Here is a 24,526-nt window from a genome sequence, read left to right as displayed (position 1 = left end):
TTTCGCCGTATAAGACGCACTTTTTCTTCCCCAAAACTGGGGGGGGAAAAGTTGATGCGTCTAATACGGTGAATACACCCCTATCGCGGCGGTCCCTGCGGCCATCAACGGCTGGGACCCGCGGCTAATACAGGACATCACCGCGATGCCCTGTATTAACCCTTCAGACGCTGCGATCAAAGCTGACCGCCGCGTCTGAAGGGAAAGAGACACTGACCCGGCTGTTCAGTCGGGCTGTTCTGGACCGCCGCGATTTCACCGCGGCGGTGCCGAACAGCCCGACTGAATAGCCGGGTTAGTGCTTACAGGACACCGGGAGGGACCTTACCTGCCTCCTCGGTGTCTTCTCCGTTCAGGGATCCCCTGTATGGCCGGCGCTCTCCTTCCTCGTCATCACGTACGTGCGTCGGCGTGCGTAACGACGTGATGGCGGTGACGGAGAGCGAGGACACCCGGCCGGCAGCAGAGACGTTCCGGAGCGACGGGGACACGGCGACAGCGATGGAGCGACATCCAGGGTCCGGAGCAGCGGGGACACGTGAGTATTACCTCCTATGCAGTGGTCTTCAATCTGCGGACCTCCAGATGTTGCAAAACTACAACTCCCAGCATGCCCGGACAGCCAACGGCTGTCCGGGCATGCTGGGAGTTGTAGTTTTGCAACATCTGGAGGTCCGCAGGTTGAAGACCACTATTGGGTTCAAAATCTTTATTTTTTTTTATTTTGCACCTATAAATTGGGTGCGTCTTATACGCCGGTGCGTCCTATAGGGCGAAAAATACGGTATATATATATATATATATATATATATATATATATATATATATATATAGATAGATATATATCATGACCACATGAGACATGGTTATTGCAGCAGTTAAAAATAAAAAGCATCAGCCACAATGCTACTGAAATGTCCTGTGTGAACTTGACCCGAAGGCCAGTTGTCTGTTCTACGCCATTTTTGCAGTATTCTTGAGTGAAGATTTTTGCTGGCAGCTGCAGAATTGTCTTTGGGCCTATAACGTGATCAGGATTCTCATTGCCGCCGTTACCGTCTTTTCACTCACTCCGCTTGTGGGTCTGATGAATGTTTCGCCATCTGGGACCGCATCTTACAGAAGCCACTTCACAAGACCGATGCATAAAGGCTTTTCCTATATCCTCTCTATACAAGCCTGGGCTTTGAGTCGTCCTTCGCCCGCAGTAGCAGCAGCTCCACTTTTTCTCCTCTATGGGGAGGATGCGCCGGGTATTCCTATGCCAATCTACTCTGCATTAATAATGAGACGGATCATCTGCATAAAGGAAAGCCTGGCCTGTGATGGTGGCGATCTCCATGTGCCTGTCATCAGGACCAGCCGTTCATCTCTATAATAGGATCTGATGGTGACATCATATTATTTTGCCGCCTACGGTGATTCATTCTGTGCCGAACCGGTGTCTGATGCTTCCATATGGATCCCTGCACGGCCAATTACATGTGGTAGGTAGAACGGTGGAGTATCGAGTCCAATGTTATATCAGTATCGTATACAGACGCTCCTATCCAGAGGCAAAATCTACGACAGGGCCCCCTGTGCCAGTTATAATTCCGGTCTCTTATGGTGCAAATATGATTTGGGGCCCCCATTAGGCACCAGGGCCCTGATGCAACTGCTACCTCTATAGCTATGCCCCTTAGCCAATCTATATCTCTTTTTGAAGAAGCACTCAAGCAAAGCTGCCTAAATACGTTTCAGAACTGTAACTGGGTGATGTAATCACCAGTCTTACTAAAAAAAAAAAACTACTACTGTGTATAAGGTGAGTAACAGGATTTCAGACCTGGTTTCTGACTTCCTGTGGACTACAGGGTGACATCATCACTTACCAAATCCCCTATTACTAGCTTCCAGGTGCTTCCCCCAGCTGCTTCTTTCTCTGTGGGTTCAGTATATGTAGTATATATACATCCCCTCCAGCTCCATCTGTATACTGCTGCTGCTATTTCTATGAGATCAGGCTATATAGTAGTTATACACCTCCCCTCCAGCTCTATCTGTATACTGCTGCTACTATTTCTATGAGATCAGGATATATAGTAGTTATACCCCTCCCCTCCAGCTCTATCTGTATACTGCTGCTATCTCTATGGGATCAGGATATATAGTAGTTATACCCCTCCCCTCCAGCTTTATCTCTATACTGCTGTTATCTCTATGGGATCAGGATATATAGTAGTTATACCCCTCCCCTCCAGCTTTATCTCTATACTGCTGTTATCTCTATGGGATCAGGATATATAGTAGTTATACCCCTCCCCTCCAGCTTTATCTCTATACTGCTGTTATCTCTATGGGATCAGGATATATAGTAGTTACACATCTCTCCTTCAGTTCTATCTGTATACTGCTACTTTCGCTATACAATCAGGATATAAAGTAGTTATACACCTCCCCTCCAGCTCTATCTGTATACTGCTGCTGCTATCTCTATGGGATCAGGATATATAGAAGTTATACACTTTCCCTCCAGTTCTTTCCGTATACTGCTGCTGCTATTTCTATGGGATCAGGATACATATAGTAATATAGTGATCACACACCTTCCCTTCAGCTCTATCTATATATTGCTGCTGATAGTGGTGCAGCAGATAGTGGTAACATATTTACGGTAAAAATCATATAAGCACTCACCCCTCATAGTCTTGCAGATAAAACTTTGTTATTCCATATCCAGGAAATTCATGTAGAGTACTGAGCATGGAGAGTGGACAGGTACATGGGAGTGGAGGAGTTTCCTGGGTGACTGACCGTTTCATGCAACTAGCATTTCATCAATGAAACGCTAATTGCGTGAAACAGTCCGTCGCCCAGGGAACACCTCTAATATCATGCACATATCCACTCTCCATTCGATATGGAGTAAAAAAAAAGTTTTCTCTCCACGACTACAAGTGGTGAGTGCTCCGTTTCCTACCGAGAACCTGTCCATTGTAAAGAAATAAACACCCCGGACACAACATACCAGCAATCCCACCATGATAATGGATTTTCTAACTTTCAGTCAGGGTTAACGTTTTAGCTTGAAATCACCTCTTTTTTTTTTTCTTCCACCAAGACAAATGGTACATCCCAGAACCGCCAATAATTAATGAACGTGTGGTGACTGAAGCAATGTGTGCAGCAGATTAAAGGCAGGGCTCCACCGCCCTCTCGCCGTCGCCATCTGTAATGCTGACTTCTTCACCTCTCAATATTTAAACAATTTAATTCATGATGGAGTTAAAGAGGTGGTAAAAATTAGTGACAGCCACTGTAAAATTAGGTCACCCGTATGCCAATGAGCTCATTAAGTGCGTGTAAAAGCTCATTAGGGATACGGCTCTAATTTCTTTCTATTCCTCTATTTGTCATTGAACAATTCTGCCCTTGACAATTAATGTACATGAGGTGTATGAGCGCTAGGCTATGCTTACTGCATTCGAAAGCAGTCTGGTATCTGGTACTAGTATACACTGTGGGGATTTACCTAATGGAATAGATACTGTGCACGTTATAGCCAAACGTTTAGGCATTAAAGGGGTATTCTGGACTTTTTTGTTATTTGACTATGCTACAGAGGAAGTAAAGTTAGTGTAGTTCATAATATAGAGTCTGTATGTGATGGCTGGCCTTTTTTAGCAGCATACCTGGCCTTGAGTGCATGGTCCCCTTACCTGCTGCTCCACCCTCCTCACTGCCCTGCCGGATCTTTGTTGCCTTGTGCCTTAGAGAAAGCGTTACTCTGTATTGCCTTGCCGTGTTTCTGATCCCTTGTTTGTGACTTGACCTTGCTCCTCTGCCGCCTGCCTACTGACCTCCTGCTACGTCCTGACTACGTTACTGTGCCGCCTGCCCTGACCTTCTGCTATCCAGACTTCGAGCTGCCTTATCCCTCCTGTGCCTCGCATCTCCTCAGCCACCTGTGTGGTCAAGCCATGCCAGGAGTAGCGATCTTAGACTCCGCTCCCTTGTACGGTCCGAGTCATCTGCCACACAGGTCCAGCTCATCCACATCCACCGGGGTTCCTGTCTTCTGAAACGTGAGTGTTACAATACCAAATCAGTGTTGTTTCGGACCTTTCCCATTGGTCAGTTGTTAAAAGGGAGCGTGTCTGTGCTTCAATGGGTGGAGCGACCGCCGGGTGGGAGAAAGATCATTCTCCACAGGGCTGCAGGGAATTGTAGTTTCAAGCACAGCACGCATATTAGGGAGCGTAGCTGTGTTGCAATGGGTGGGGTGACTGATGTGTGGGAGAGAGATAAGTCACCTCCCACCTAGAAACAAGGTGTCCTGGGGGTTGTAGATGGGGGAGGGTGCAGAAACAGGAAATAACCAGTTCACACAAACAAGCCAGCAGTGTGATGGAGGGCACAGGATACAACCATTTACCACCAACACAAGCACAGATCCTTGGTAAGCATGTCCATTACTGACTGACAGGTAATAAGTAATATCACCTTATGTTGGATAACCCATTTAATTCCACATTAAGTAAAATTGATATGCAATGCCTGTATTGTACTAATATATTGTCTCCCTATTGCCTAGTGACACAATGATACTTCCAGACACAGGCACCATAATATCACTATGTGGTTCCCAAAAGATACATAGTTTTCAAAAATGACCCCCTTACAGAGCACAGATAATTCTGCCACATAAAATTAATATAATACTGCGATTCAATTCCCAAATAATGCTGATATAGTGTATGACACATAATAATGCTAAGGGGTTTTAGGGGGGCTGAATGTTATCTTGAGTTACATCCTGTATTATACCCCAGATCTGCACTCACTATTCTGCTGGTGAGGTCACTGTGTACATACATTACATTACTTATCCTGTACTGATCCTGAGTTATATCCTGTATTATACACCACAGCTGTACTCACTATTCTGCTGGTGAGGTCACTGTGTACATACATTACATTACTTATCCTGTACTGATCCTGAGTTATTTCCTGTATTATACTCTAGAGCTGTACTCACTATTCTGCTGGTGAGGTCACTGTGTACATGCATTACATTACTTATCCTGTACTGATCCTGAGTTATATCCTGTATAATACTCCAGAGCTGTACTCACTATTCTGCTGGTGGGATCACTATGTACATACATTACATTACTTATCCTGTACTGATCCTGAATTATATCCTGTATTATACTCTAGAGCTGTACTCACTATTCTGCTAGTGAGGTCACTATGTATATACATTACATCACTTATCCTGTACTGATCCTGAGTTATATCCTGTATTATACTCCAGAGCTGTACTCACTGTTCTGCTGGTGAGGTCACTGTGTACATACATTACATTACTTATCCTGTACTGATCCTGAGTTATATCCTGTAGATCTTTTATTAAAATTTCAAACATAACAATAAAAAAATTACAAAACATAAACATATCATATCCGACAGAACATATCAATAAAACGATCATAAAACCAACACCATAGCATAAAATACAACACCGGTCCACCCCACACTCATTCCTGCACACAAACAAATATATACAATATTTACAAAAGACATATTCCTATAATACCCATAATACCCATACCATACTAATAAACTATATACACTAATATACACTAATACTAAATGTGATTTTCCTGGCCCAGTTGCAATACCAAAAACCCAATACCAGTGATATACCAAAAGAATAACAACAACAACAATAATAATATATACAAAATAATAAAAACCAACACAAACAAAATAACACCACTTTTTTTTATTTTTCTATTTTTTTTTTTTTTTTTTTTTTTTTTTTTTTTTTTTGGCCCTGAGCTGGTCCCGCATCCCATGCCCCCAGTACATGTTACCAGACGTCCATGAACCAGTCCAGGATTTTCTGTATTTATAAAAGTCCCATACAAACCCCCTCCCCCCTTTTTAACCCACCACCCAACCTAAACTAAACCCAATCCCCAGGTGGCATCACACAATATATACAATATATACATTACATAAAATATACACAGACTAACAATATATAAGTATACAAATAGACTACAACAATAAATACAATAACAAATACATATAACACTATAAGCCAAACAACAAACCCCTAAAGCTCAAGTTCAGCGCCTGCAAGCCCTATATTACCATAAACCAACTGCTCAAAACAAAAAGACTAATGTGCCAGCATCAGCCCACCACCAGGGGGAGACAACAGGCTAAGGCACTTTAAAGGCAGAGCCCCTCCATAGACGAGAGGCCCTGCCAGCACCCAGCCTCTCGTACTCCAGAGAACGCACCTTCACCAGGTCACCGAGAATGTTCCTAACCACCACATCCACAGGGAGGATTTTACGCTGCGTCGACACTAAACACCGTGCGTTCCACGTGTAGTACCTAACCACTGAGCTGACTAGGAATAAAGTGCACCGGTCCCAGCCTCCAAGGTTTCTGAATGCCCCATAGGCCCATTCCGCATAGGAGAGACTGGCCAGCCGAGGCCAACCAATGGAAGCGCCCACCCTGGTGTAAACCTCTGTGTTAAAGGGACAATGAAGCAGAAAATGCTCCATGCTTTCCAGCATGCCTCCACACTCTTCGCGGGGACATCCCCGGTCATCAGAGCTCCTGCACTTCAGATTGTCCCTCACACACAGTTTCCCATGGAAGCAGCGCCAAGTCAAGTCCCAAAACTTCAAGGGGATCCTGATAGAATTCAAAAGCTCTAAACCCACCTCCAGATCCCGACTTGGGCAGTCCTTGAGCGCCAATGGCCTCTGGAAATGAGAAGACAGGACCCTCTTGTCAAGGAATTTCCTCGACAGAGTCCTAATCTCCCCCATCCCCAGACCCCACCGACGAATAACCTTCAGAACCGGGGTAGCGTAAGCCGGGAGATGCCCGTGTGGTGTGCGAAGATCCTTCACTTGCCCTCCTGTCTCCCATTCCTGGAAGAAAGGCCGAAACCATCCCCTACAGGAGGATACCCACGGAGGAGCCCTCTCTGACCAGAGGTTTGCTATATTGGTCTTAAGAAAGGTATTCACTAGGAATACCACAGGGTTGACCATACACAACCCCCCTAGTCTCCTTGTACGGTAAGTAACCTCCCTCTTCACTAGGTTCAGTCTGTTCCCCCATAACATTTGGAAGAACACACTGTAGACCCGGGTCCAAAGAAGTTCTGGCAACATGCATACACTGCCCAGGTATATCAGTAAAGGGAGCAGGAATGTTTTGATCAGGTTAACCCTTTCCCGGAGGGTCAAAGACCAACCCTTCCACTGATCCACCTTCTGAGCGGCGATCTTAAGCCTGCTGTCCCAGTTTTGTTTGGGGTAATCCCCTTGGCCAAATTCGATGCCGAGAACTTTTGCAGATTCCTGGGGCTCTGGAAGGGCGTCCGGGAGATCAAAATTAGGATCTCCCCCTCCCAGCCAGAGACTCTCGCACTTATCCCGGTTGATCTTGGACCCGGATGCCTCCGAGTAGCGGTCCACCTCTGACATCACCCATTGGCCTTCCTCTTGTGAGGAGACAAACACGGTGACATCATCAGCATACGCTACCGCCCTCAGAGCCAAATCCGGCACCGCCAGGTCCATTCTCACCCCCGCCAACGGTCCACAATCAATCCTCCTAAGGAAAGGATCAATTGCAAACACGTACAGCAACGGGCTCAAAGGACAACCCTGACGGACACCAGACCCAACCTCAAAAGAGCAGCCAATCCAACCATTCACAAGCGGGAAACTCTCTGCCCCTGCGTACAAGGTCTTAAGCCAATCAACAAACCCCCCCGGCAGGCCATATCTCAGAAGAACAGACCAGAGGTACTCATGGTTAACCCGATCAAACGCTTTTGCCTGATCCAAGGACAGCAAGTACCCCTTCCAGTGGCCAGCCCTACCCTGCTCCACAGCCTCTCGGACACTGAGCACAGCACTAAATGTACTGCGGCCCGGAACAGAGCAATGCTGAGCCCCCGAAAGGAGCCGGGGTGCAAACTCCACCAGCCGGTTAAACAGCACTTTTGCCAGAATCTTTCGGTCCACATTGAGAAGCGCTATGGGACGCCAATTCTCAATGTGGAACGGGTCTTTACCCTTTGACAGGATGATCAGCGCTGACCTCCTCATTGACTTTGGCAGAGTGCCCGAGGATAGACACTCATTAAATACCTCGGTCAACAGGGGAACCAAAGTGTCCTTAAAGGTCTTATAGAACTCAGATGTTAAGCCATCTGGACCGGGTGACTTCTTGAGGGCAAGCCCATCAATAGCCATCCTGACTTCCTCTTCCCGGATCATCTCTGTCAAAACGTCAAGAGAGGGGTCTACTCCTAGTTCAGGGATGGTTTCAGCCAAGAAAGCTGACACCTTATCCCGATCTAGATCCTTCCTTCCCAAGAGGTGCGAGTAAAAGGATCTGATGACCTCCAAGATCCCTGATCTGGACCTTTTCAAGGATCCCGTACTATCAATCAGTCCTGAGACTACCTTACTATTCACTGACATCTTGCAGTTTCTGTAAGGGTCGGGCGAGCGGTACTTCCCGTAATCCCTCTCAAAAACCAAAGATGCGTGCCTATCGTACTGACACCTCATCAGCAAGGATTTCACTCTGGAGATATCATCACGACTACCTCCAGTCGAGACAAGGTGCTCAAGTTTCTTCCTCAGGCCCTGGTACAAACGGTACCTGTTTAGGCTTCTGAGGCCTGAGAGCTGGCGGAAGAATCTCGCAACCCTTTTTTTGAAGATCTCCCACCACTCTGACTTACTGCTACAAAGGCCCAGCAATGGTACCTGGCTCTGAAGAAAATCCTCAAAGGACTGTCTTATCTCCGCTTCTTCCAAGAGAGACGAATTCAGCTTCCAATAGCCTCTGCCCATCCGGGGGGTCTCTGTAACATTCAGAGAAAACAAAATTAAACAGTGATCGGAGAACTCCACCTCAACAACAGACACTGCTGAAGAGACGGCCTCCTCCTTTAAATAAAACCTATCTATCCTAGACCTACAACTACCCCTATGATAGGTGAATCCCGCGTGGCCTGGGGTGTGCCGGATGTGGACATCCACCAGGCGAGCCTCACTCGCTATGCTATTTAGGGCGACGCTATCATAAGTCAGCTTGTCTCTGGCACCTCCCCTGTCTTGGGGCCTCGTGACAGCATTAAAGTCCCCTCCAAAGACCACCTGCCGACTTGTAAAAAGATAGGGCTTGATCCTCATAAAGAGACACTTCCGGTCCCACTTAGACTGTGGGCCGTAGATGTTAATAAGGCGAAGTTCTTGTCCCTTCATGAGGACATCTAAGATCAGGCACCTCCCCATTTCTAACTCGATAACCCGTCGGCATTCTACCGCTGCGGTAAAAAGGACCGCCACTCCGCTATACGGCTCGGCCCCAAGAGACCAGTAGGAGGGCCCATTCCTCCACTCTCTTTTAGCCTTGTAGATAGATGACATATCTGTTAGCCTGGTCTCTTGCAAAAATAAAATATCAGCATTAATATGGGCAAAAAAATCATAGGCCGCAAATCGAGCCGTATCTGACTTTATGCTGGCAACATTAATGGATGCCAGAGTCAACGGAGAGGGTGCCGCCATCAAGGGTGATTGAGTTAGACAGCTTTCTTTTTCCCACCATCCTTCCCATCCACCCCACCACCCTCCTCATCAGATGATGGTTTACCCCTTTTTAGTGAGATGGATGTGTCCATTTTCCCTTTATTTACATTTTCCTCGTCCCCTGACTCTGAGCCAGTCCCCCCCCCTGAAGACATAGGTTCCCCAGGGAGAGAGGACTCAGGGTCCCCTGTGGGCCCCACCGCAACATCCGGAACCTCACCCCCAGCCTCCTCCTCCGAAGAGGAAATGTCGCGGAGGGCTCGGAACCGGTTGGAGAGACCAATCAGAGGGGGGTCAGTTGTACCTTCCTTTGGCATCTGGCGGGTGGGAGAAGATTTAAAATCTCCCTTTTTCTTATTCCTCCGAGTACCCCGCTTTGTTTCTGCCCATCTCCCTCTGTCCTCATCTGCGCTCCCACCATGGGAGGACAGCGAGGAGACAGTATCCTCCTCTTTGTGGATCCTTCCAGTCTCCTCATCCAGTTCACTATCCCCCAGGGCCTCAGCAGTAACACTGGTCGCAGGGACAGGATCAGAAGCCACCTCAGCTGGCTGATGCTCCTGTGACTCCCGAATCTCCCTATCCCTTTGACGCTTCTTGAGACGCCTCAGTTGGGCAGGCGTCTTCTGCTTACTTTTCTTCCCTGGCCCCTGCACCCCTTCATCCCCGCCAGCCATCCCCCCAGCAGAGTTCACCTCATGGCTTACCCCCACTGGGGCAACAACCGCGTTGACAAAGGAACGAGGGCAGCGACTGAATGGGTGACCTAAGTCACCACACAGGTGACACCTAATCTCTGCACAAGATGCAGCGAGATGGCCTATTTCCCCACACAGAGTGCACTTCTGCACAGTGCAATTGGCACTAAAATGTGTGGGGTCACCACATCTGTGACAGAGCTTCGGCTGACCCTGGTAGAAGATCTGGATACGATCCCTTCCGAGGAAGGTCGCAGATGGTATATGGGTAACGGTGTTTCCTGAAAGCTTAAGCTTGACCATAAACGTCCAGGCCCCTGACCAGATGCCATATTCATCCCTGTTCTTTTTTGGGACCTCCACCACCTCTCCATACCGACCTAGCCACGTCATGATGTCAATACAAGAAAGTGATTCGTTACGGGTTAAAACGGTCACTTTCTTGACATTGTTTTGGCGAGACACCGCCTGAATGGCAAAGTCTCGCCAGCCGGGCTCATTCTTTACCAGCTCATAATTCGACCAGAAGAGCTCAAGCCCCTCTGGCCGAACAAAGCTGATATCGAACTCTGGGGTACCATAAGGATGTATTAAGGCGTAGATGTCAGCTGCCTTAAAGCCCAACTTCAGCAGAAGCTCAACAACTTTAGATCTTGGAGGACATGTATCACTGCCTCTCCACCTCAGCCGGACCACATTCCTTCGGAGACCACCTGGCCCGGCTGTTGGGAGGGACCACACAGTATCCCCCCCTCTTTCCTCTCGGAAGGCTGAAAGACCATGTCTTTCTATCCAAAAGGATAGATCAACCTCCCTACCCTCTACATTGATTGATCTCTCCCCTCTCCTTAAGGCCCCCAGGAGACGCTGCTGCAAATTGCCCCCCCCAGAGCCAGAAGACGAGGAAGGTGCCCCCCTCCCCCCAGCGGTGACATTTGCGTAGCTGCGTACCGGTGCTGCCACCGCTGGGGGTGCAACTGGACCAGGCCCTACATCCCCACCACTAATCTGTGCCCCTTCACCACCCTCCTCCACATAATCCATACTCACACCATTATTGCCTGTTTTAGCTGATGTGCCCCCCATACCTCCACCCGTGCTACAGCCCATACTACAATTCACTCCAACATTAACCTCCTCATTCATACTGGCTGGACCGGTGCGTTCTGGTGCAGATAGTGTACCATCAGCATCACTGGGTACCAGAGCTGGAGCCACCACCACAGGACAGGTCACCGGTCCTTTATACAAGGACCGGGAAGCCTGCCTAGCCTGTTTATTAGTGGCCCCAGCCCTGTTTTTACTGGTACCCTCCGCCTCATCAGTACTGGAGTTTTCTGCTCCTGGGCGCCGCTGTTCTGGATAAGCGGCGCCAATACAAAATAAAGGTTTTAGTCCAGTCTTTCTGGGAGGCGAAGACATCTTGGCCCCAGCAGCTCTTTCACGATGACACCGCTGCTCCAAAGGAACAGCAGTGCCAACGCTCAGAGCCACCGGAGCTCCCGCAGCTGACTCTGGCACAAAGCCGCCCCCCCCTCCCGTTAGGGAGCAGCCCAATGTGCCAGAGCCATCCATGCCCATCGCTGGGCAAATATCACTGTCCGACCTCACAGCCGATACATTGTCTGCTCCACCACTGTTACTACAAACAGCGATGGAGCTCACCGCCACACTAGACTCCATACTCTCCCCACTCTCCTGCACTGAGTCCACAGTAGAACTCAGGCTGGGCTGAGAAATGGGGTTCACACAGTGAGCTGACCCTGCGGCCAGTCCGGGGGGCTCAGGGAGGGGGGTATATACAAATGTTACCTGCTCCTGGAGCTTGGTCTTCTTTAGCTTCTTTTTCCTTCCCCCAGGTGCCTCCTCTGGTAACTCATCCCCAAACGTGAAGTCCTGGAGGCGACCTGGGGACTCCAGGAGCTGGATCTGGGCCATCAGCGCCCCTCCCTGGTGACTGGTGCTGCTCTCATCCCCCGAACCGCCAGAGCCACGGCCAGATGACATCGCCACTTGCCCTGCAGGGAGCCCACTGTATGGGGTGAGATGTTGCAGACCCCCGGGTGGATTTGGCTCAACATTATCGGCCTCCGCAGCGTCTCCTTCCTCCTCCACCCGTGGCTGAAGCCCCCTCAGCCGTCTCTGCTTCTCTCTCTCCATTGTATGAAAGCGGTCTTCATTTAAAAGTTTTTCCCTAAATGGCCCGCTGTTCTCTAAAATAAAAGTTCTCTTCTTCTCCAGTATCCTTATTTCATTTTTCAGCTGTTTAATCCGGGCTGACAGCTCAGCTTTCTGTCGTTTCGCCGCAGTTTCCATCAGGGCTTTTGCTTCCCGTACCTCCTCCTGGAGCCTATACAAGCTGCCCCTTGCTTCCTCATATCCACGGATGTGTTCTGCCACACGAGAGTTATGGGGGACTCCAGACTCCCGGGCCCTAGGCATCCCCCAATCCTCCTCCACACATCCGTGGGCATTTAGCTTTGCTCCAGGAGGAGTATCACAGTCCACATTGTCAGGCCTTGTTGTCACAGTACCTGTGCTTCCGGAACTTCTTGCACTTGTAGTCCCACAACTTGCAGGGCCAGCCTTGCGGCTGCTCTTTGTCTCTACGGGTTCAGGGGTGGCTGGAGATGCATCGCTGCACCTCCTGGCAGAGCGCCTCAACCCGGAGACCTCTGATGCACTTCCTGACGCTGGTCCCTCCACACCTGGTCGCTGGCTCCCCCTGCCCCCCGCGGACCTGATTCGGGGGGCAGGTGTTGGGGTTCTCCTCTCCTCGCTCATGCCTGAACACACGCTCTCCCTCTGGGGAAGGAAGAACGCTGTCCGGCACAGATGACACGGCAGAGCTCAGAGCGCACACACACCAAACAATCCAGCAAACGACTTCCTCCACACTCAGCAGACTCACAGGAAGATGCTCCCTCTAGTGGCCAGACTCCAGAGCTGTACTCACTATTCTGCTGGTGAGGTCACTGTGTACATACATTACATAACTTATCCTGTACTTATCCTGAGTTATATCCTGTATTATACTACAGAGCTGTACTCACTATTCTGCTGGTGAGGTCACTGTGTACATACATTACATTACTTATCCTGTACTGATCCTGAGTTATATCCTGTATTATACTCCAGAGCTGCACTCACTATTCTGCTGGTGAGGTCACTGTGTACATACATTACATAACTTATCCTGTACTTATCCTGAGTTATATCCTGTATTATACTACAGAGCTGTACTCACTATTCTGCTGGTGAGGTCACTGTGTACATACATTACATTACTTATCCTGTACTGATCCTGAGTTATATCCTGTATTATACTCCAGAGCTGCACTCACTATTCTGCTGGTGAGATCACTGTGTACATACATTACATTACTCATCCTGTACTGATCCTGAGTTATATCCTGTATTATACCCCAGAGCTGTACTCACTATTCTGCTGGTGAGGTCACTGTGTACATACATTACATTACTTATCCTGTACTGATCCTGAGTTATATCCTGTATTATACTCCAGAGCTGTACTCACTATTCTGCTGGTGGGATCACTATGTACATACATTACATTACTTATCCTGTACTGATCCTGAATTATATCCTGTATTATACTCTAGAGCTGTACTCACTATTCTGCTAGTGAGGTCACTATGTATATACATTACATCACTTATCCTGTACTGATCCTGAGTTATATCCTGTATTATACTCCAGAGCTGTACTCACTGTTCTGCTGGTGAGGTCACTGTGTACATACATTACATTACTTATCCTGTACTGATCCTGAGTTATATCCTGTATTATACTCCAGAGCTGCACTCACTATTCTGCTGGTGAGGTCACTGTGTACATACATTACATAACTTATCCTGTACTTATCCTGAGTTATATCCTGTATTATACTCCAGAGCTGTACTCACTATTCTGCTGGTGAGGTCACTGTGTACATACATTACATTACTTATCCTGTACTGATCCTGAGTTATATCCTGTATTATACTCCAGAGCTGCACTCACTATTCTGCTGGTGAGATCACTGTGTACATACATTACATTACTTATCCTGTACTGATCCTGAGTTATATCCTGTATTATACTCCAGAGCTGTACTCACTATTCTGCTGGTGAGGTCACTGTGTACATACATTACATTACTTATCCTGTACTGATCCTGAGTTATATCCTGTATTATACTCCAGAGCTGTACTCACTATTCTGCTGGTGGGGTCACTGTGTACAAACATTACATTACTTATCCTGTACTGATCCCGAGTTATATCCTGTATTATACTCCAGAGCTGTACTCACTATTCTGCTGGTGGGGGTCACTCCTGGTTTTGGCTAAAAAAACTGACTCAATGATCTCCAAAATACTATGGCCTTGATTTATTAATCCGTATGGAAAAAAAATTGGAGAGATTTTACCCCCATCGACCAATCTCTGCTCAGCCTTTACTTTACCAGAGCTGTGATTGGCTGCTCGGGGTAAAAATCTCTCCAATTTTTCTCTCACACAGATAGAATAAATCAGGTCCTTTGTGTGAACTCTGCCTTTCTCCAATGCTAGTATATTGGCTGCCAACATAAAGGGGGAGATTTATCAAACCTGTCCAGAGGAAACGTTGCTGAGTTGCCCATAGCAACCAATCAGATCATTTTTTTCAATTTTCACAGACCTATTTAAATAGGAAAGAAGCGATCTGATTGGTTGCTATGGGCAACTCGGCAACTTTTCCTCTTGACAGGTTTTGATCAATTTCCGCTTAAGTCTTCTCCCTCCAGTCTTTAGTCAAAGAAGATGGTGGTAGCCTAGTGGGAACCCTACATCAAAGATCAAAATGGATATGCCATTACAGTGCCTGGCTTTTGCTACCCAGGACCGAAAGGACGCAAAATTTGTTTCCAACCTTGCCCATCCCACCTACTTGGGTCCATCCATACCATCCCAATCTAGTGATTTGCTATTTAGCATCAAAGAGAATGAGACCAACAAGGGCCGAGTCACCTTTCTCTAAGGGCCATGGAAGCTTCATGGTTTATCTCTATGGTATTGGGTCCACCTTGGTGAGGGTTTTCGGTGGTCAGCCCTGCACCAATTAAAGGGGTACTCTGCTGCCCCAGCATTTGGAACATTTTTGTTCCGAACACTGGTAGCAGGCGGCAGGGGGGGGGCGTGACCTCATGGCCATGCCCCTCGTGACGTCACACCACACCCCCTCAATGCAAGTCTATGGGAGGGGGCATGGCGTCTGCCATGCCCCCTTCCATAGACTTGCATTGAGGGGGTGTGGTGTGACATTGCGAGGGGCGTGGCTGTGATGTCACGACCCCAACATTCTAAACAAACACCAAAAGCTGCACAGAGATCAGGTGATCAGATATCTTATCCCCTATCCTTTAGATAGGGGATAAGATGTCTAGGGGTGGAGTCCCCCTTTAAGCATCTATGGCAAACCCCACTGATATACGGTAAACATTACTGGCGGGCTATGGTTTTGCAGTCTCCATACAAAGAGTACAGACCCTTTCAAGATTATTCAGTTTCTTCAGAAAGCGTCTGATCCATCATGGACACTTTTTTTATTTTTTTTTTCCGTTGTTTTTGATTATCACCTTATTACGGAGATAATGGAGATGACAAATTAGCGGTGGTGATAGAATCAGTAATTACCATCCTACACTGGGGTATTATCTCGCTTGTAGCTGCTAATCCAGGTTTACAGCTACTTAATGTGTTTTCATTGTAAACAAGCGGCGCTACATCAAGACTCCTAAAACTTCCAGTGTTGGCGGAATTAATATTGTTGTGTTTGATAACATCTGTGTTGTAAGGATCGGTAATGTGGCCTCTATAGCCTATCATGGGTCATTCGGGTCCCTCATCATGCTTAGGACTGTTTTTTTTTAATCTTATGAATACATATGTGATGATATTAAAACCTCGTAGAGCAAACCAAGCCTGGGAAATGGTTAGGCACCATGAAGAGCGCCAGTGTCTACCCCAACCAGGCTCCCCCCGGCTCAGGTGCACCATGATGTCACCCAGTCTGTCACCCAGTGTGGACCCTGCCAGTGAGGGAGTGGAGGGGAGGTAAGTATAAAGTGTTTCTTTTTACCCAGTAGGCATGTACTTCCCCAGTAGGTAAATAAGTGCCCCCAGTGGGTAGGTTTTCCCCAGTAAAGAAGGTTGGTTCCCCCAGGTGCCCCCACTGTAAAGAAGGTTGGTTCCCCCATGATAATGATAGTTGCTCAAAGTATAAATAACCTCTTCTAGGAGGTAGATAGTTGCCCCTTAGTAAAGATAGGTGCCCCCACTGTAAAGAAGATTGGTACCCCCAGGATAATGATAGTTGCTCAAAGTATAAATAACCCCTCCTAGGAGGTAAATAGGTGGCCCCAGCTTAGACAGTAAACAGAGTCGACCCTCGGTGAAGCTCCGATGTGTCAGAAGATCCCAGGGAACCAATATACGAAGAGAGGACATCTACAGAGGGCGCTCCTATTGGTTAGCACCAAAAAGATGGACTGGACCATATAATAGTAAAAGGGGACAACAATTTTAAGAGCACACTTCTCTTCGTCAGCTCTGGTCATGAGTAGGGTAAGTGTGGGCCCTGACGGCGAGGGAATGGAGGGGAGGTAAGTAAAAAATATTTATTTTTACCCAGTAGGCATGTACTACCCCAGTAGGTAGATAAGTGCCCCCAGTGGGTAGGTTTTCCCCAGTAAGTAGATAGCTGTCCCCACTGTAAAGAAGATTGGTTCCCCCAGGATAATGATAGTTACTCAAAGTATAAATAACCCCTCCTAGGAGGTAGATAGTTGCCCCTTAGTATAGATAGGTGCCCCGCGCTTAGACAGTAAATAGAGTCGACCCTCGTGAAGCTCCAATGTGTGAGAAGATCTCTGGGAGCCAATCAGCAAAGAGAAGACATCTACAGCGAGTGCTTCTATTGCTAAAGGATGGATTACCTTACCACCAAAAAGATGGACTGGACCATATAATAATAAAAGGGAACAACACATTTTTAGAGTGCACTCCTCTCTTCATCAGCTCCGGACTTGACTAAGAGAGCAGTATGCTCTCGAAACGCGGTGTCCCTCAAAATAAACTTCAACTTTTATTATTTTATAGTCCAGTCCAGTCCTAGGGACAGCTCCTTAGCCAGTATGCTGAGAAGGAGATATATACCAACATTTTGTCTGGTGTTTATTTCTTGTGTCGACACTCAGTCATTCACATTTTAAGGACTAACCAGCAGCCAATCTTAACACCGACATTTACTTTTGAAATAGCTCAAGTGGTTCATGTTGACACGTGGCACCATCTCTGGACAACGTGTGAGAAGTAAGAAGCATTTTTGGCCCTCAGTTGGCGAATCGTTGAGAAGGCTCCTTCATCTCTTCTCAAAAATTTAATCTTTTATTCAGCCATTTGCAGCGAGGAAAATGATCATTTTTGAAGCCGAATTCTTTTTCATCTCCTCCAGACATGCTGCTTTAATTTGACAATTTATAATCACATCCGCAGGTTCTGATGGAGAATGTTGTTTACAAACATATTAAAGTCACCGATTTGTAAATTATGTCATTATAAAGCTATAAATATGGGAAAAACAAATCTGTCATTTCTGCTGGTGAGAACAAAGAATATTAAAATAACAAATATTCTACGATGGCGGGGGGAGGATGGAGTATGAGAACGTAAACGCTCCTCGAAACACACTTTGCCGTAATCTGCTCGGGACATTTAACTGGATGATTTAAATCAATTAAAATTAATTTCTATCGTCCGCAGTCATTGCACCTGTCGTCGATGATTTACCTTTTTGTGATATCATGGCTCATACTGCACCAACAATATATCTTGTTTGTTTCACAAAACTTTCATTTATTTCCCTTTTTTTATTTTTTTTTCGGTTCTGTTGACGGTGATGCCATATTTTTATAGAGGTTAAAGGAGAATTCTGAATTTCCTATTGTCATTTGTTTTGCTTTTTGTTGTTTTTTTTTCTTCAGGTCTTCTAATGGTGGACATGTTCAATACTATTCTGTATAAGGTTTTATAACACTCATTGACTTCTTTATTAGGTAAACCCGTTCAATTTCTTGTGAACACAAATCGCTGATCTGTAAGTCATACGGCAACATCTCAATGCATTTAGGTATATAGAGGTGGCCAAGACAACTTGGTGAAGTTTAAATCAGACATGAGAATGGGGGAAAAAAATTGGATTTAAGTGACTGTGAACCTGACATGGTAGTTGGTGCCAGACGGGCCGGTTTGAGGATTTCCGAAACTGCTGATCTATTGGGATTTTCACACACAACCATCTCCAGGGTTTACAGAGAATGGTCCAGAAAATAGCAAATATACAGTGAGCGGCAGTTGTGTGGACGAAATTGTCTCGTCAATTTCAGAGAAGAATGGGCAGACTGGTTCGAGAGAAAGGTAACAGTAATTTAAATAATTACTGGTTTTAACCAAGGTCTGCAGAATACCATATCTGACTGCACATGTCCAACCTTGAAGCAGATGGGCCACAGCAGCCGAAGACCACACAGAGGACCACTCCTGTTATCTAACTACAGGAAACTGAGGCTACAATTCACATAGACAACTGTATGATGTCATCATGTACATATGGAGGAACTGTGCGATGTCATCATGTCCAAATGGAGGAACTGTATGATGTCATCATGTCCATATGGAGGAACTGTATGATGACATGATGTCCATATGGGGGAACTGTGTGATGTCATCATGTCAATATGGAGAAACTGTGTGATGTCATCATGCCCATATGGAGGAACTGTGTGATGTCATCATGTCCATATGGAGGAACTGTGTGATGTCATCATGTCCATATGGAATGTTTCCAGCATCTTTAAGAAAGTATGGATGAAGAATGAAGGCAAAAGGGGGTCGGACCTTGGACTGGCGAGGTGTACCTACCCTAAAAGTGGCTATGCACAACAGAAAAAATAAGGTTGATGGTTAATTGACCCTTGTCTAAGCACTTTCTGGGAATGCCCAACGTCCACTCAAGGACTAGAAAAAAAAAATAAAATAAAAAAATAAAAAAAAATATATATATATATATATATATATATATATATATATATATATGGCCATGTTTTTTACTATTTCATTTTATCCATTCTTGGAAGAAATAAAAGCAAAAAAAAAAAAAAAACATGGCCGACTTCTTGCCATTATGATTCTTCACTGTTAGATTCCAACCAATGAATGATAGATTTGGTGGAAATCATCTATGGCCACCTATGTATGTGTGATCCTGGTTTCCTTCTATGGCATATATTGGGGGGGACTAACATATCTGGCATTAGACTTCTGTAACCATCACCATGGTCCATGGTAGGAATCTAATGCCTATGGGCAGATGTTCTCTCTCACCGACTCTCTCATTCTTCCCTCTCTACGCTCCTGACTATATGGCTTTTCTGTAAATAGGGAATCTTCTCATTTTCTTTCCGTCTCCTTAATCCTCAGGTAAACTAGCCTGCAGTGACCAGTGTCATTCAATGTTCTTTTATTACCTCAATATTTCTGAGGCCTTCAGGGTTAATACCAATTTTATTAACTTTCGGTGGACTAATTTTATTGTGTGTCTTGGTAACCTCTCGAAAACCTACAAGGGTAAAATATAGAGAAATGTCCGATTTGTGTCAAACAGGTTTAAAATTTCTATGTATTGTTTGGTTAAAAAAAAAGAGCTATAGAGCTATTGGTGTTACTGTATCCAGAAGGCCATTAAGCTGAGCATGAGGACCCTATGAGGACCCTATGACTCCCACCACATCAGCATCGCTGGTTCTTACATGAAAAGAAATTGCTCTGCATTCAACGCTAGTATATTCGTCAAAATGATGGACACCTTGGAATGACTTCATAGACCCTTTAGTAATTCAAGTGTGGTAGCTACAAGAAGGGAATTTGGGTTATACTAGGTGTAGTAGTCCTTAAAGGGGTACTTCACCATTAAACATCCAAAGGATAGGGGATAAAATGTCTGATCACAAGGGTGCGGCCACTGGGCCCCCTCCCCTTGTGATCTCCAGTGCGGCACCCTAGTCATCCGGTGCACGGAGCGACCATAGCCATCAAGCCCCCTACATTTATATCCATGGGAAGGGGAGTGAAGGCTATGTACCGGCCGTCATGCCCTCTCCTAGAGACAAGCTTCAAGCTTCCGTGTTCAGAATGCCACGGCTCCATCCCAGAGATCACAGAGGGTCCCAGTGGCCGGACCCCCGCAATCAACCGTGTAATTCCCTATCCTCTGGATAGAAGATTAGATGTTTACGAGCAGGGTACCCCTTTAAGTACATGTTATGTGGCAGGGTGGAATAGCTAACCCGTTGTTTCCTTCTAACTCCCACTGATCCTTTTGTCAAGGAAGCTGTTCCTGTATGAAAAGTGCAGGGATGAGACCTCGGGACACTAGGATTCTGCAAAACGTTTTGAAAAATGTTTCTTAAGCCAGAAAAATTGATATTTAGTCCTTGTCTTAACAATTGTTGCTTTTAGCAGCTTTACAGAATTTTTGAACCTTTTGGACCATTTTAATGTGTGATGTCTAATGCAGATGTAATATGTTTTCAAGTTACTAAAACTACGGCAGAGGGTTTTTTCACAGATGGGTTGTGTGCAATATGTAGACTTTTTTTTTACTCACTCAACTCTAGTTCTGCAACACAATACCCGAAGGGACATATTCAGGAGAATATTTCTGACATGCCAAGCAGCCCTAACTTTAGCCATAAGCTAACAATAAAATGTGTGTATTGCAGAGAGGTCCTTGTTCAGCCTTCTCCTCTCTGGAGTAGACAATATTCTTCCTTTCGGGATTAATACATTTATATCACTTTCATTCTCGCAGAGTGAACAGAATAAGGAGCAAGGACAGTGACTTGATTGTAGACAGCTTGTACCAAAGTAAAAGACATGTGACCAAGCTGTAAGTAGGCCTTGCAATAGCAGAGCTAAGAGATACACATTAACCCCTTAACAACGCAGGACGTAAATGTACGTCCTGGTGATGTGATACTTAACGCACCAGGACGTACATTTACGTCCTGAGCATAACCGTGGGCATCGAAGCGATGCCGGCGTCATGTGCGCCAGGTCCCGGCTGTGGATCGCAGCCAGGGACCCGCCGGTAATGGCGGACACCCGCGATTCTGCGGATGTCCGCCATTAACCCCTCAGATGCCGTGATCAATACAGATCACGGCATCTGCAGCATCGCGATTACTTAACAGGATGATCGGATCGCCCGCAGCGCTGCCACGGCGATCCGATCATCCTGCACGGCAGACGGAGGTCCCCTCACCTGGCTCCGCGGCCTTCCGGGAGTCTTCTGCTCTGATTTGCCTTCCCGCAGACCAGAGCAGAAGATGACCGATAACCCTGATCAGTGCTATGTCCTATACATAGCACTGAACAGGATTAGCAATCGAATGGTTGCTATAAATAGTCCCCTATGGGGACTATAAGAGTGTAAAAATAAAAGTAAAAAAATAAAGTAAAAAAATGTGAAAAACTCCCTCCTCCAATAAAAACGTAAATTGTCCCATTTTCCCTATTTTACCCCCAAAAAGTGTAAAAAAATTATTTTATATACATATTTGGTATCGCCGCGTGCGTAAATATCCGTACTATTAAAATAAAATGTAAATGATCCCGTACGGTGAACGGCGTGAACATAAAAAAAAGAAAGTCCAAAATAGTTGCTTTTTTATAACATTTTATTCCAAAAAAAATTTATAAAAAATGTAATAAAAGTTTTGTATAAGCAAATATGGTATTAATAAAAAGTACAGATCACGGCGCAAAAAATTAGCCCTCATACCACCGCTTATACGGAAAAATGAAAAAGTTATAGGTCTTCAAAATAGGGGGATTTTAAACGTACTAATTTGGTTAAAAAGTTTGCGATTTTTTTTAAGTGCAACAGTAATAGAAAAGTGTACAATCATGGATATCATTTTAATCGTATTAACTCAGAGAATAAAAAACACATGTCATTTTTACCGTCAATTGTAAAAACAAAAACCTTCCAAAATTAGCAAAATTGCAGTTTTCTTTTTAATTTCCCCACACAAATAGTATTTTTTGGGTTGCGCCATACATTTTATGGTAAAGTGAGTGATGGCATTACAACGGACAACTGGTCGCGCAAAAAACAAGCCCTCATACTAGTCTGTGGATGAAAATATAAAAGAGTTATGATGATGAGGAGGAAAAAATGAAAGCATAAAAATAAAATTGTCTGAGTCCCTCCTTAAGGTCCAAATGGGCTGAGTCCTTAACCTCTTAAGGACCCATGACGTATGCGTACGTCATGAGTCCCGGTCCTGCGATATAACGCGGGGTCACACGGTGACCCCGCATCATATCGCGGCGGGCCCGGCGTCATAGTGAAGCCGGGACCCGCCTCTAATAGCGCGCGGCACTGATCTCTGTGCCGCGCGCTATTAACCCTTTAGCCGCGCGCTCAAAGCTGAGCCGCGCGGCTAAAAACGAAAGTAAAATGTGCCGGTTAGCTCAGGGAGCTGTTCGGGATCACCGCGGTATAATCGCTGCATCCCGAACAGCTGTAGCACAGGAGGAGGTCTCTTACCTTCCTTCCTGCAGTCCGATCGCCGAATGAATGCTTCAAGCCTGAGATCCAGGCTGAAGAATTCAATCGCCGAAAACACTGATTGATCCATTCCTATGGAGATGCATCAATCAGTGTAAAAGATCAGTACATGCAATGTTATAGCCCCCCCTATAGGAGCTATAATATGGCATAAGAAAAGTGTAAAAAAATCATTAACCCTTTCAATTATCCCTTCCCCTAATAAAAGTTTGAATCACCCGGCATTTCCAAAAATAAAAAAAACATTATGTAAATAATAATAAAAATAAACATATGTGGTATCGCCGCGTGCGGAAATGTCCGAATTATAAAAATATACCGCTTTTTAAACCACTTGTTCAATGGCATACGCGCAAATTTTTGATTTGAATAAAAAGTGATCAAAAAGTCTGATCAGAACAAAAATGGTACCGCTAAAAACTTCAGATGACGGCGCAAAAAATGAGTCCTCAAAGCGCCCTGAACACAGAAAAATAAAAAAGTTATAGGGGTCAAAAGATGACCATTTTAAACGTATAAATTTTCCTGCATGTATTCATGATTTTTTTCGGAAGTGATACAAATTCAAACCTATACCAATAGGGTATCATTTTAACCGTATGGACCTACAGAATAAAGATAAGGTATCATTTTTGACAAAAAATTTACTGCGTAAAAACAGAAGCCCCCAAAACTTACAAAATAGTGTTTTTTCATCAATTTTGTCGCACATTGATTTTTTTTCCCGTTTCACCGTAGATTTTTGGGTAAAATGACTAATGTCATTACAAAGTAGAATTAGTGACGCAAAAATTAAGCCATTATATATAATTTTAGGTGAAAATTTTTAAGAGTTATGATTTATTAAAGTTAAGGAGGAAAAATTGAAAATGAAAAAACGGAAAAAGCCCGGGTCCTTAAGGGGTTAAGGGGTTAAAGGGGTACTCCGGTGAAAACCTTTTTTCTTTTAAATCAACTGGTGGCAGAAAGTTAAACATATTTGTAAATTACTACTATTAAAAAATCTTAATCCTTCCAGTACTTATTAGCTGCTGAATGCTACAGAGGAAATTCCTTTATTTTTGGAACACTGATGACATCATGAGCACAGTGCTCTCTGCTGACATCTCTGTCCATTTTAGAAACCATGCATAGCAGATGCATAGCAGATGCATAGCAGGTGTATGCTAAGGGCAGCATGGTGGCTCAGTGGTTAGCACTGCTGCCTTGCAGTGCTGGGGACTTGGGTTCAAATCCCACTAAGGACAACAATAAATAAAGCGTTATTATTAAAGGGGTAGTCCAGTGATGAAAAACTTATCCCCTATCCTAAGGATAGGGGATAAGTTTGAGATCGCAGGGGGTCCGACCGCCGGGGCCCCCTGCAATCTCTCTGCACGGGGCCCCGGCTCTCCGCCGAGATAGCGGGTGTCAACCCCCGCACGAGGCAGCGGCCGACACGCCCCCTCAATACATCTCTATGGCAGAGCCGGAGATTGCCGAAGGCAGCGCTTCGGCTCTGCCATAGAGTTGTATTGAGGGG

At 45.6% G+C, this 24,526-nt stretch overlaps 1 protein-coding gene across 1 annotated transcript in view; it reads left to right on the top strand.

Annotated features, from left to right (window-relative positions):
* Positions 1-1,468: 1,468 nt before the first annotated feature.
* Positions 1,469-24,526, top strand: part of LOC130277525 (uncharacterized) — a 161,567-nt gene continuing 138,509 nt past the window's right edge. Inside the window, exon 1 of the mRNA XM_056528202.1 lies at positions 1,469-1,487. The gene's annotated coding sequence lies outside the window, so the exon portion shown is untranslated. The remainder of the gene's footprint in view (positions 1,488-24,526) is intronic.

Source organism: Hyla sarda, chromosome 6 (assembly GCF_029499605.1).
Source record: "Hyla sarda isolate aHylSar1 chromosome 6, aHylSar1.hap1, whole genome shotgun sequence".
NCBI classification, from domain to species: domain Eukaryota; kingdom Metazoa; phylum Chordata; class Amphibia; order Anura; family Hylidae; genus Hyla; species Hyla sarda.
This window is presented reverse-complemented; position numbering and strand designations above follow the sequence as displayed.